The 11,777-nt window shown below is 41.1% G+C and overlaps 1 protein-coding gene across 2 annotated transcripts in view; it reads right to left on the minus strand.

Moving 5' to 3' along the window:
- The window catches only part of nrcama (neuronal cell adhesion molecule a), an 85,011-nt gene extending 78,622 nt beyond the window's left edge, over positions 1–6,389 (minus strand). For both annotated transcript variants that reach the window (XM_053641006.1, XM_053641004.1), the window contains exon 1: positions 5,898–6,389. The gene's annotated coding sequence lies outside the window, so the exon portion shown is untranslated. The remainder of the gene's footprint in view (positions 1–5,897) is intronic.
- Positions 6,390–11,777: the final 5,388 nt, after the last annotated feature.

Raw genomic sequence — 11,777 nt, forward strand, 5'->3', positions numbered from 1 at the left:
ATCCTTATACTTTTCTCCACTGCTGATTACCCCCATCCTCAAATCAATACCCCCCAAATTCTAACAACTTAAAACCTACTTTCTGTGGGTGGTAGAGTGGCTTTCATAGAGCACAACCAACACAGCAACCTTCACCTTACACACCGGCATCGATCTACAGTATCGCTACACAATAGTTATATAACATCCTGTTAGTGAAGTTAACTCGGTGTATTAGGTTGTACTTATTAGGGTGAAAACAGAAAATCAAAGTCCATAGCAGGGTTCAAACACGGGTACGCAGAAACAAACTAAGTTAATCACTGATCACTGATCCTAAGCAGGGAATACAAAACTATAAAATAAAGCACTATGCAAACAAGGTTTGGACAATAAATGCATGGAAAGAGAAGGAGGAACAAAAACAACAAGACAGAAATATCCAAACTTATGAAAGTGATACACAGAACAGGTGAACACATATGGGTAATCAACCAATGACAGGGCAGGGGCAGAGAAAGAACTAGAACGGAAACAAAACAAAAGCACTTCACAATGTAAACAAAAGCACAACTTAACTTAATTTGCGTAAACAAGATACGTGAACGCAGCGCTTGTCATTCTTGGAACCACAGGATGCGCTTATGGAGAAATTTGTGACAACTTGTTAGTCTCTGGGTTGCACAGCGGAAAAAATGACTACACACTAACTGTGTTCGTTTTTTAAAATAAATTCTCTAAAAATATTTGAATAAGGAACTTGCCAAGCATAATCTGTGTTCACAGTCTGAATGACTGAATTTCATTCTCTGAAATGAGAAGCCATGAACCCATGGACATGGATGAGTTTTGGTGGGTGCGTTGCTATAAACCCTGGCTTCCGCAAGAGTTAACCTGTAGAGCTGTAACAAGTGGGAAAGAGTGAGAGCTTCATGTGTCTTGTACACTCAGCACATGTCTCACTTCAAGAGAAGAGCTTCCTCTCCAAGACAGACCTATTAAGAGAACTCTTAGAGAAGAGAACAAGCCTCTATTTGTTCAGTGCAAATCTCTTGTGAAAAGTAGCAAATGTGGGAATTCATGTTAAGGGACTACAAAGGATTTGTTTACTAAAACCTGAGGCAATAACACATAAGAGCTTCATAACTGAAAAAAATCTCAGATTTTCACCTAGATTAACCTGGAGCTGTTATTAATCAATAAATCTTTTATTTTATTTCCTCTTCTAGTGATTTTCTGATCCATTTGTGTTTAGCTATAGACACATATGTTTGAGTTTGAACACCAAAAATCCCCCCAAAAATGCCAGTAGGTGTACTGGCTATGCTAAAATTCCCCTAGCTGTGAGTGGGTTGTGAATACATGTGTATTCATGGTGCCATGCGATGAACTGGCAACCCGTCCAGGGTGTGTTCCCACTTCACACCCAGCTTTCCCATACCCACCCTGATACTGGCCTTGAACTCTTGTCGTATTGTTATAATTGTCTTTATTGTCAGGGGTTGGGAGAATTGTACTCTCCCTCCTTTGTCCATTAGTGCTACAGTTGGCCTAATTGATTAGTCTCGATTCATGTCCTGAAAATACAGAAAACAACTTCTGTTTAAAAAAAAACAAAACAAATAAATTAAACAAGGCCATTAGATCTGTCTCTCTACAGCATTATAACAAATACTGCTTCACTGTGAGAAAGGCAAGTAATATGACGCAATTTGTATAATTCCTCGGAGGACTTCATTATGATATCACTCAAGCCAACAGCCTATGTGCGCTTGTATGAGCCGCATTGTTCTCTTTTGAAGAGCAGACACTCTACAGCCGGTGACGGGGCAGACGGCACAAGGCGCTGATGATTCGCTCTGCTTGGCGGCAGAATAGCCAGCATGCCTCGCCAACCCACAGAGTGGAATAAGTGACATTCATATCCAGCTAGCACAGTGGCTCGTCCTCCTACGCCATGGTTCTTTCCCATGGGCTCCGAGCCATTTTCAGGGTGGATCTGCAACATCTCTCACCCTTCAGACAGTGTTGGCTTTGCCATCAGCATCTCTGAGTGATAAACCACACATGATTAGTGCATTCCTCACTAAACTTCACACACACACACACACACACGCACAAATCCAACAAAGTGTCTTTTAAGTGCATCTCAATCCATTTGCTTATTTAGTCCATCTGCCAGACTGGTGATGGACAGTGGCTAGTGAAGGTCTTTAAGGATATAAACGATCCACATTTCAAACTAAATCAATTCAGTCACAATTTTCTAGAATGAAAATCCTACATCTAAGAAAGTCTGATCATTTCCCTTCATTTTGTGACAGCTGAACTTAATAGAAGTCACAGTTGTCTAAAACATTCAAAAAGCAGCTGATGAAAAAGCCCTGTGTCTTTGCTGAAAGCCAGTAGACAACAGCACGTCGCTCGTCATTTACACTGTATTAATTGGGTGATTTGACCCAGTCATGGAATGCGATGCAGTGTGTGTGTGTGGAGTGTGTTTGGGTGGGCAGAGTGTGTGTCAGGGGTCCCTCAGTGATTGAAAAACTGACTCAAGAAGACAAATAGGGGGAGGGTGGGAATGTTTTTTTCAGAGCAGTGATTGTTTGGCTGAAGAATTATCGTCTGAGAAAAATACCAAGGCTTTGACGTGAACCACTTAGCGTGAAAAAGCCAGTGAAGCACGAGATATTTATGACACTTGTGATTATTGTTTAATATTTTGTTTTATGTGTATGTGCGTGTGTGTGTGTATGTATACACAATCATGCAGTTATCAGTTATCTAATCATGTGACAGGTGCACAGTGAAATCAATGCAACTTTGATCGTGGCATGGATGTTATTGTATTTGGATGTTATATGGATATTATTTTCACACCATTTTGTTTAAACTCTAGAGAGTATTGTGTGTGAAATTCCCAGGATTTATGAAATACACAATCTGGTATACCAACATTCATGCCACGATGCCACAAAGTCACAGAGAGAACACTTTTCCTTCATTCTGATGTTTGATGTGAACATTAACTGAAGCTCTTGACCAGTATCTGCATGATTTTATGCATGGTGCTGCTGCCACATGATTGGCTTTACAAAGGATTTACAAAGACAGAATAAAATAATTTTCCTTCACTGACTACGTTTACATGGACAGCAGTAATCTAATTATTGAGCTTATTCTAAATAAGACAATATTGTGATTAACGTGTTTACATGACTCGCTTTTAGAATATTCCTTTCATGTTCCTGTTTTACATGTTATAGAACATAGATGGATTAAAAGCACACACCATTACGTCCCCACGCCATGCCGTCCGACGTTCCCTCCAGAATTTCACGTATCGACATACAGTTCGCCTTCGTTATGGTACCGTATACAGTTTTGGGTGTTTCAGTTTAAATTCATGAAAGCTTCAAGTGCAGTTAATTATTTGTCATGCTGTACGTGCAAACAGACGACTGTTTGAAGCCATGGGCTGTGTCCCAAACCGCGTACTTACCATCTATATAGTAACCAATATGCGTGTATTTCACCTACTATATAGTAGGCAAGTACGCGGTTTGGGACGCAGCCGTGCTCTCTTGTTTGTCGTCAAACGGTTGAACACTGCCGTGTGTGTACGTGTCCTGTCGCAAAATGCGGTGAAAACTCCCACACGACGTTAATAGTGTGATTAAGGTGTGTACATGTCTATAATGCACTTCGATAATGCGACTAAAATAGGAGTACTCCACATGTCTTAATTCGATTTGTGTTTACTTCGAGTATGACTTTAGTCGGATTAAGGTCATCAATAATCGCTGTTTACATGCTAGTTTCTTAATCAGAGTATCATCTTAATCAGGTTAATATTGGATTATTGTTGTCTGTGTAAACGTACTGACCGTTAACTTATTGTAACAGTTTGCTAGGGTTGTACTTAGTTTGGTGTTTGCAAATTTACTAATTTCATGTAAAAATAAATGCTGTAAGCTCACATCTTCAGCAACACTTTACAGAGTAAAAGAGGACACAACAATCAGACATCTCGTAATGAATTCCTCTAAATGCAAAAGCCGAATTTACAGGCTTAATGGATGGTTGATGTCTTGGCATCTTTGGTTAAGCTGTAACATTAGCTATGCTGTTTTATATCTACTGAATTACCTTTTAATTAACCAATGCTGTTCAATGAAGGTAGCTGTTAGTGTTTGGTGTCACTGTTGCTAGCGCTATATTTATTCAATCGGCTAGCTTGCCTGCTCTGTTTATCTAATTTCTGATTAAATAAATGTTGTATTTGTAATCATAAAGCACAGTTGTATTCAGTATGATATAATCAACATCCATACATTGTCTATAACGCTTATCCTACAGGGTCGGGAAACCTGGAGCCTATCCCAGGGAGCATGGGTCACAAGGCGGGGTATCAGAGGGCACAATCACATACACATTCATACACTACAGACACTTTGGACATGCCAGTCAGCCTACCATGCAAGTCTTTGGACTGGGGGAGGAAACCGGAGTACCCGGAGGAAACCCCCGCAGTACAGGGAGAACATGCAAACCCCGCACACGCACACACATTCGCGGTGGGAATCGAGCCCCCGACCCTGGCGGTGTGAGGTGAACATACTAACCACTAAGCCACCGTGCGCCCCATTCATATATATATATATATATATATATATATATATATATATAATTATTATGATCATTATTATTATTATTATTATTAAATGCTTAGAAAACAAAAACTACTGTCATCATTGTCCTAATGTTACAATACAACAACCAGCCAGGGTCCTTCAGTCTTTCAGTCCAGACTGAGTGCCAAGCCCTCAAACAAAGTAATCAGCGACCAGTATAGTACTGTATAATGTCTATACAATGACTGACGAGAAGTGCATCCAAACACAAACAAGCAATCCGGACCGGAAGTCAGTTTTCCAAACGGGTATTCTCACTGACTAAATTCACTTTTGCTGAGGCCTCAACGTAATCCATTTTTTAAAAAGCATGTTCTACATCCCTACTGGAAAAAAAAAAAACAACAGTAGAAACCATTACAGAAATTCTAATGGTTTCCACTACTAATACCATTAAAAACGTTAAGAAATGTTGTGTGTTTTGGGCCATATTCTATCAGGATTTAATGGTTTGTATTGGTTTCCACAAGCCATAAACATGCCACCAATAGAACCCAACACATTACCAGTAGGAACCCACAAGTAGGGACCGTTAGCCTATAGTTTCCATTAAAACGAATACAATTCCCATTATAACCATTAAAACCATTCACATGTCTGTAATGGTTTCTATTGTTTGTTTCAGCAGGTGTATCATCCAGGTTATTTGTAGTAAGTAAGGAATCGGATATTGCACCTTTAAATCGGAATACATAAACACTGCAGTAAGGCTGGTTACTAATGGGTCTATGGAAAGGCTTTACAGTAGGCTTTACAGTCGGCTTTACAAAAGGTTTACAGTAAAAAAAAATTTTTTTAAAAAAGGAGCACGATTTGTGCCGTATAATCATTCTTCCGTTATTTCAGTAGGCCTATAGCTAAAATGGAGCTATAATCCTGACACACGCCTAATCGTGGGCCGTTCATCATGACAGGTCAGGGCTGACACCGACAAAGCGGATGAGTAGGGATGGCAAAACATAAATAATAATAATAATAATAATAATAATAATAATAGAAATGGCTGTTCAACGCCGAGAACCGTTTAAACAGACTTATAAAGGAAAATAAATATCATATGGAATTTAAATATATATAAATCTATATATATATATATATGCTTCTAATAACAAGCGCACGCAACATAACGGAATTGTCTGCGCACTATAATGATACTAGTAATAATAATAATAATAATAATAATAATAATAATAATAATAATAAGCGCAAGCACACGCTACCTACCGCAAACCAGGCTCGTTGTCCTTTCCTCCTGCTCTTATCTGTCCCCGGTATAACTGAGCTTGGATGTCTGCTCCTGCTGCTTCTGGTTCTCCTTTAACGATTCCAACACCGAGCGGCGTTTCTCCGCGCATGCGCAGTTCACCGCGCGACTGCAGCGATCAGATGAACCTCAGACCACAGACCCAGATGGGAGCAGCCTGCCTTGCCAGGAGGGTTCTGCATATTAAAAGGATTCCGCACGCATCTCCACTCTCTCTCTCTCTCTCTCTCTCTCTCTCTTTCTCTCTCTCCACGCACGAGTCTCTTGAAACAAAAGTGATGCTCTGTTATATAGCCTATTATATGTCAAAACTTAAAGATGTGGTGTGGGAGATTTTCCATTTCATCCATCCATTTTCCATACCACTTATCCTACACAGGGTTGCAGGGGAGCCTGGCGCTTATCCCATGGGACTCGGGGCACGAGGTGGCGGACACCTTGGACAGGGTGCTAACCCGTCCCACATTCACACACGATGGACAATTTGGAAATGCCAATCAGCATCATACAGTACATGTCTTAGGACTGGGGGAGAAAATAAGAGTGCCCTGGATGGAAGGCCATTACATCACAGGGCACAATACATCTAAGCCAGTTTAGCATAGCCAGTCCACTTAAAGTATTTTTTATTTTTTTTGGATAGTGGAAGAACCCAGAGGAAACGCAGATGGGACAGGAGAAGAATATTCACAGCGACAGTAACCCAAGAACAGGATCCGCTCAGAGACCCTGGAGGTGTGAGGAGGTAATGCTACCTGCTGCACCATCATACCACCCTCGTTAAGGAAAGAAAAACCTAGTTTTCGAGTTGATATAGAAATACTATAACACAGTGTACAGGAGCTGCCGAGATTCATCCATATAAAGCTTGTAATAGTAATTCATAGACAGAGCTGTCAGGTAGGATTTGGCCAAAGATTTCAGGCACATACGCCATCTCGGATATGTCATATTACATCACATCTTGCCTTAGGCATGAAGAAGAAAAAAATCTGGCTACACAGTGCCAGAGGTGACAAAGCAAGTATATTCAAATGCACAAAGGAGAGTGAGAAAGGGATAGAATCCAGATAATACTATGAAAAGAGAGAAAAAAAGATGAAATTGTAGCTATTTTCTTGCAGAACTGATAAGGCATTTATTTGCTCTCCGATATGGTGCCTAGCTTATCCATGTTGTGGAATTTGTATCATTACCCAGTTGTTAGTTTTAGCTATAGCGAACAATGGCCAGCTTGTGGTTTGCTGTGTTTCTCTGTATTGTAGTACTTCAGACACATGAAAGACTGAGTCAGTCCAGACTTCTGCTTGCTTGTGATGTACACTCACTGAGCAATTTATTAGGAACACCTGTACACCTGCTTATTCATGCAACTGTAATTCACAAAACCATGGATATACAGGTTAGCAACTTCGGGTAATGTTCTCATCAACCATGAGAATGGGGAAAAATCTCATCATCTCATCAGTGATCTCAGTGATTTTGACCGTGGAATGATTGCTGGTGCCAGACAGGCTAGCTTGAGAATTTCTATAACTGCTGATCTCCTGGAATTTTGACACAGAACAGTCTCTAGCGTTTACTCAGAATGAAACATCCAGCTGATTGGTATTCTGGTGTGTTTTTTTCTCTCTGATTTTACACTCCAGTCTGTGTTATATCTGGCCAAATGAAAATCAGTGAAGGGTGCTGCTCACCCTTGGTGTCTGGATTTTTACTGATCAGTGTTTTTTTTAATTCTCTGCTCTGTTTTGTGTGATAATGTTAGCATATGTTGCATGTTCGACAGGATGAAGAACACAAAGATGTTCTTAAACACACACACTGAAACGACCAGGTGTGTCCGTTTAGGCTTCACAGCTGCACAAAGCATTGTGGGACTGAGCATGAGCCGTGAGTACTGAGAGATCTGAGATTATAGCTGGGAGAACTACTGAGAAAACTTGTGTTTTAGCTAGATGACTAACGTTAGATGGTTAGCTCATTCTGCAGAATGAGCATACAGACACACTGTATGCCGAATCAGAGACTGAACTCACAGGCATCAGAGTGATTTTTAACAATCTTGTTAAAGACAAGCATGTTTGCTCTTTTGGCTGGTACTAAGTAACTGAAAGGCACAGAAGCTCATAATGCTTCTGTAATGTGGAGATGACAGCAACATTGACAGCAGATAATTATATGTAATTATATGTATTTGAGATGGAATACTTGCATGGCTGCATCCCAAACCATATATAATGCCAGTAGGTTCCCTCAGCACCTGGAGCTCAGGTTACTTCCTTATGGAGCTTCACATGTATCCACATGGGTTTCTGCTGGGTTCTCATTCCCCCTCCCCCCTGCTAAAAAATACCAGTACGTGGACTGGCTATGCTAAATTGCCTCTAGGTGTAAATGAGTGCGTGATGTGTGCGTGATATGTGTGTGTGTGATGCTCTGCGATGAACTGGCATCTCATCCAGATTGTATTCCCAAATCTTATATCCAATAGCTTTAAATTCCATCCATCCATCCATTTTCCATACCACTCATCCTACACAGGGTCACGGAGGAGCCTGGAGCCTATTCCGGGTCACAAAGTGGGTATACGCTGGACAGTGTGCCAACCCAGCCCACATTCACACACTACAGACAATTTCGAAACGCCAACCAGCCTGCAATGCATGTCTTTGGACTGGGGGAGGAAAATGGATTGCCCAGAGGAAACTCCCGAAGCACGGGGAGAACATGCAAACTCCGCGCACACAGGGCAGAGGCAGAATTTGAACCCCCAACCCTGGAGATTCGAGGCAAATGTGCTAACCACTACGCCAATGCAAAAATTGGTATTTCTTTGTCTTGTGGATTTTCATGTGTCTCAGCTCAGGCCTTGCGCATCCACACAACAGTGATAACAATCAATTTGACCAAAATGAAATCTTTCTTCTCTCAAACCTACTACCATCACTGGCGGCTCAGATCGGAGACTGATACTGATCAAGTATGAGGCAGCATAAGAAAAGGACGAATAATCATCTGAGACACAAGCCGAAATGGCACAAAACGGCACAGTAGTCAACAATAAAAAGGATCTCACTGTTCACATGGCCCACATCACCACCTCTCCAATTGTTCCTATCAATCCTTATACCCCCTCTTTCTCTCTGCCTCTCATTTTCACCTACAACCCCTCAGGCACCTCTCATTATCAGCTGCAAGGGCTCATGGGATGTGTGCCTATACCAGCACCACTACTGACAAAAGGAGGTATTTAAACCATTCCTGCCTTCCATCTCACATTGCCTATTTAGATGCCTTCAAGCTATCCGCATCCAACCAAGGCATGGTTTTAGCCATAATAGCACATGTTCTGAGTGAATATAAGCATATTTGCTTATGGCACTGAGGATTTTAAGGTAAGAGGGATGTGAGAATAGAAAGTGCACAGTATATAAGCATCAGAATTAACAAAAACGAAAGAGTCAAATAAGCCTCAAGTTCAAGCCAAATAAGGTCTATATTTTTAAGCCACAAAAATGAAAGACTGTCCAATCCTCTTTCTGTTATCATCATCTGAGACATCTTTAGTTCAGCATCCCACTTCCTGTAAAGCTCGCACGGTATAAGTGTTGAATGAGCCTCTGTCTGTCTTTCTCCTGAAGCTTCAAATCTGATCAAACAGAAAGAACCTTCTTCTTCTCCAATGTCAAACAAGCTAGCCATTACATAGTTCTGACAAATTCAAGCAGTGGAACACATCGTCTAATGAGGACTACAGTGCTGTAGAAGTCTTGCTTCAGATCTAGTCAGGAGGTTTTTTAATTGCTTTTCAGCTTTGACAATAGTGTCCAGTGATCACAGGCTTATATTAATGCACTCGATTTAATGCGTTATCATTTCTGTAACTACTAATTCAGAGGGACTTGTATGGTGGAGGTTCCACATAATCTAAGCTTAATATTAAACATATCCATCCATCCATCCATCCATCCATTTTCCATATCAGTTATGGAACTCGACAGGGTCGCAGCGGAGCCTGCAGCCTATCCCAGGGAACTCGGGGTAAAAGGCGGAACTCTGGAAGGGGTGCCAACCATCGTAGTGCACAATCACCACATATTAAGGACATTTTTAGAAATGCCAGTCAGCCTACAACGCATGTCTTTGGACTGGTAGAGGAAACCAGACTACCTGGAGGAAACCCCCAAAGCACGGGCATAGCATGTAACTCTGCACACACAGGTCAGAGGTGGGATTCGAACCCCCAACCTCTGTGTGAGGCAAACATGCTAACCACTAAGCCACATTGCCCCAATTAAAGAGATTATTTTTTAAAAATATATTGTTATTTTAAGTCTGAGGTGTCAGTGCTTTGTAACAGCTGTTTTCCACCATGTGAAAGTCTTCATGATGGAGTATTCTCCCCGTGCTTTGGGGGTTTTCTCCGGGCACTCCAGTTCCACCCCCAGTCCAAAGACATGCGTTGTAGGCTGATTGGCATGTCCAAATTGTCTATAGTGTGTAAATGGGTGTGTGAGTGTGTGTGTGTGTGATTGTGCCCTGCGATGGGTTGGCATCCCGTACCCCACCTCGTGTCCCGAGTTCCCTGGGATAGGCTCCCTGCGACCCTGTATAGCATAAAGATTATGGAAAATGGTTGGATGCAGGGTACGTGTTGGCAAATCGTGTCGGCAACTTTTGGCTGGTGTGACATGCACTAACGTGAAGTAGAGGAATGGAAGCACCCAGAAGTTGATTATTTTCCTTTAATATCATGTCACATAATGTTTTATTCTTTACTGAACACATTCAAACCCTTGTACATCCCTTATTGAAGATCAAGAGACTCTCAATTGACTCTTGAACTCTAATTTTGGCTTAGGTCTTAATGAATATATGTTTTCCATTAGTTAAACTAAAAGTTAATCAGCACTAGAATGTAAATCTGCAGACATATTGTAAGATTACAGTTGAAAAGTGCTGGACAAAAAAAAGTAGGCTCCATGATGCAACACTTGCCACTGTAGCTGCAAATGTTTGTAGGATACTCTGGAAAAGTTTCCAAATAAATCCATTTCAGGAAGTTAAGGAACCATCCAAAGAACCTCTGAGGTTCCCTTCACATCATTCGTCATTCAAACAGTCTGGACTGATGGACGATCTCACGAACACACCCCTGGACTGAACACCAGCCTGTCTTAAACACAAACATTTGTTCAACTGATCTTAGCCAATCCATCTATCTGCATGTTTTTGGGAGGTGGAAGGAAACCACTGCGGTCACAGGGCGAACATGTGAAACACAGTAACCCGAGCTCAGGATGAAATTGGAGACTCTGCAGCTGTGCCTATTCTGTCCCCAACTACACTGTCTTTGTAGTAATTTTATACTGCAATTCCATGCAAAATGATTTAGCATGAATGTGATTAAACTCCCATTTCATTTAGGAAAGTCCATTAGTTTTAGCAGCTCTCAGATTTCAGATGTAGCAATTACAGTAAGTACCTGCTAGAGTTTCAGGTTTTGTTGTGTGTGTTTGTTACCTGATAGACACACGGCTCCCCGAGGTCATATATTAAGTGTTATCAATTAAGTTTTGTCTTGGTGTTGTTTTCTCTAAAGGGCAAGCTGGAATATAATGGTACCAATGACACTCATCATTTTTCTTGCTCAGACAATAAACGTTTCAATGACTGTGCTCCAAGAAAGGACTGATTTTTTTTTTTTTGTTACAAACTTTACATAGAGGGTCCAGCACAAAAACAAGCACGCTGAAGAGGTGAGGTACCTCAAGGTAAATAAAACCCCTGTCACACTGTTTAATTACAGAAAGCTCTGCTCATCGTCTCTCAGGATA

Source organism: Ictalurus furcatus, chromosome 14, assembly GCF_023375685.1.
Source record: "Ictalurus furcatus strain D&B chromosome 14, Billie_1.0, whole genome shotgun sequence".
NCBI classification, from domain to species: domain Eukaryota; kingdom Metazoa; phylum Chordata; class Actinopteri; order Siluriformes; family Ictaluridae; genus Ictalurus; species Ictalurus furcatus.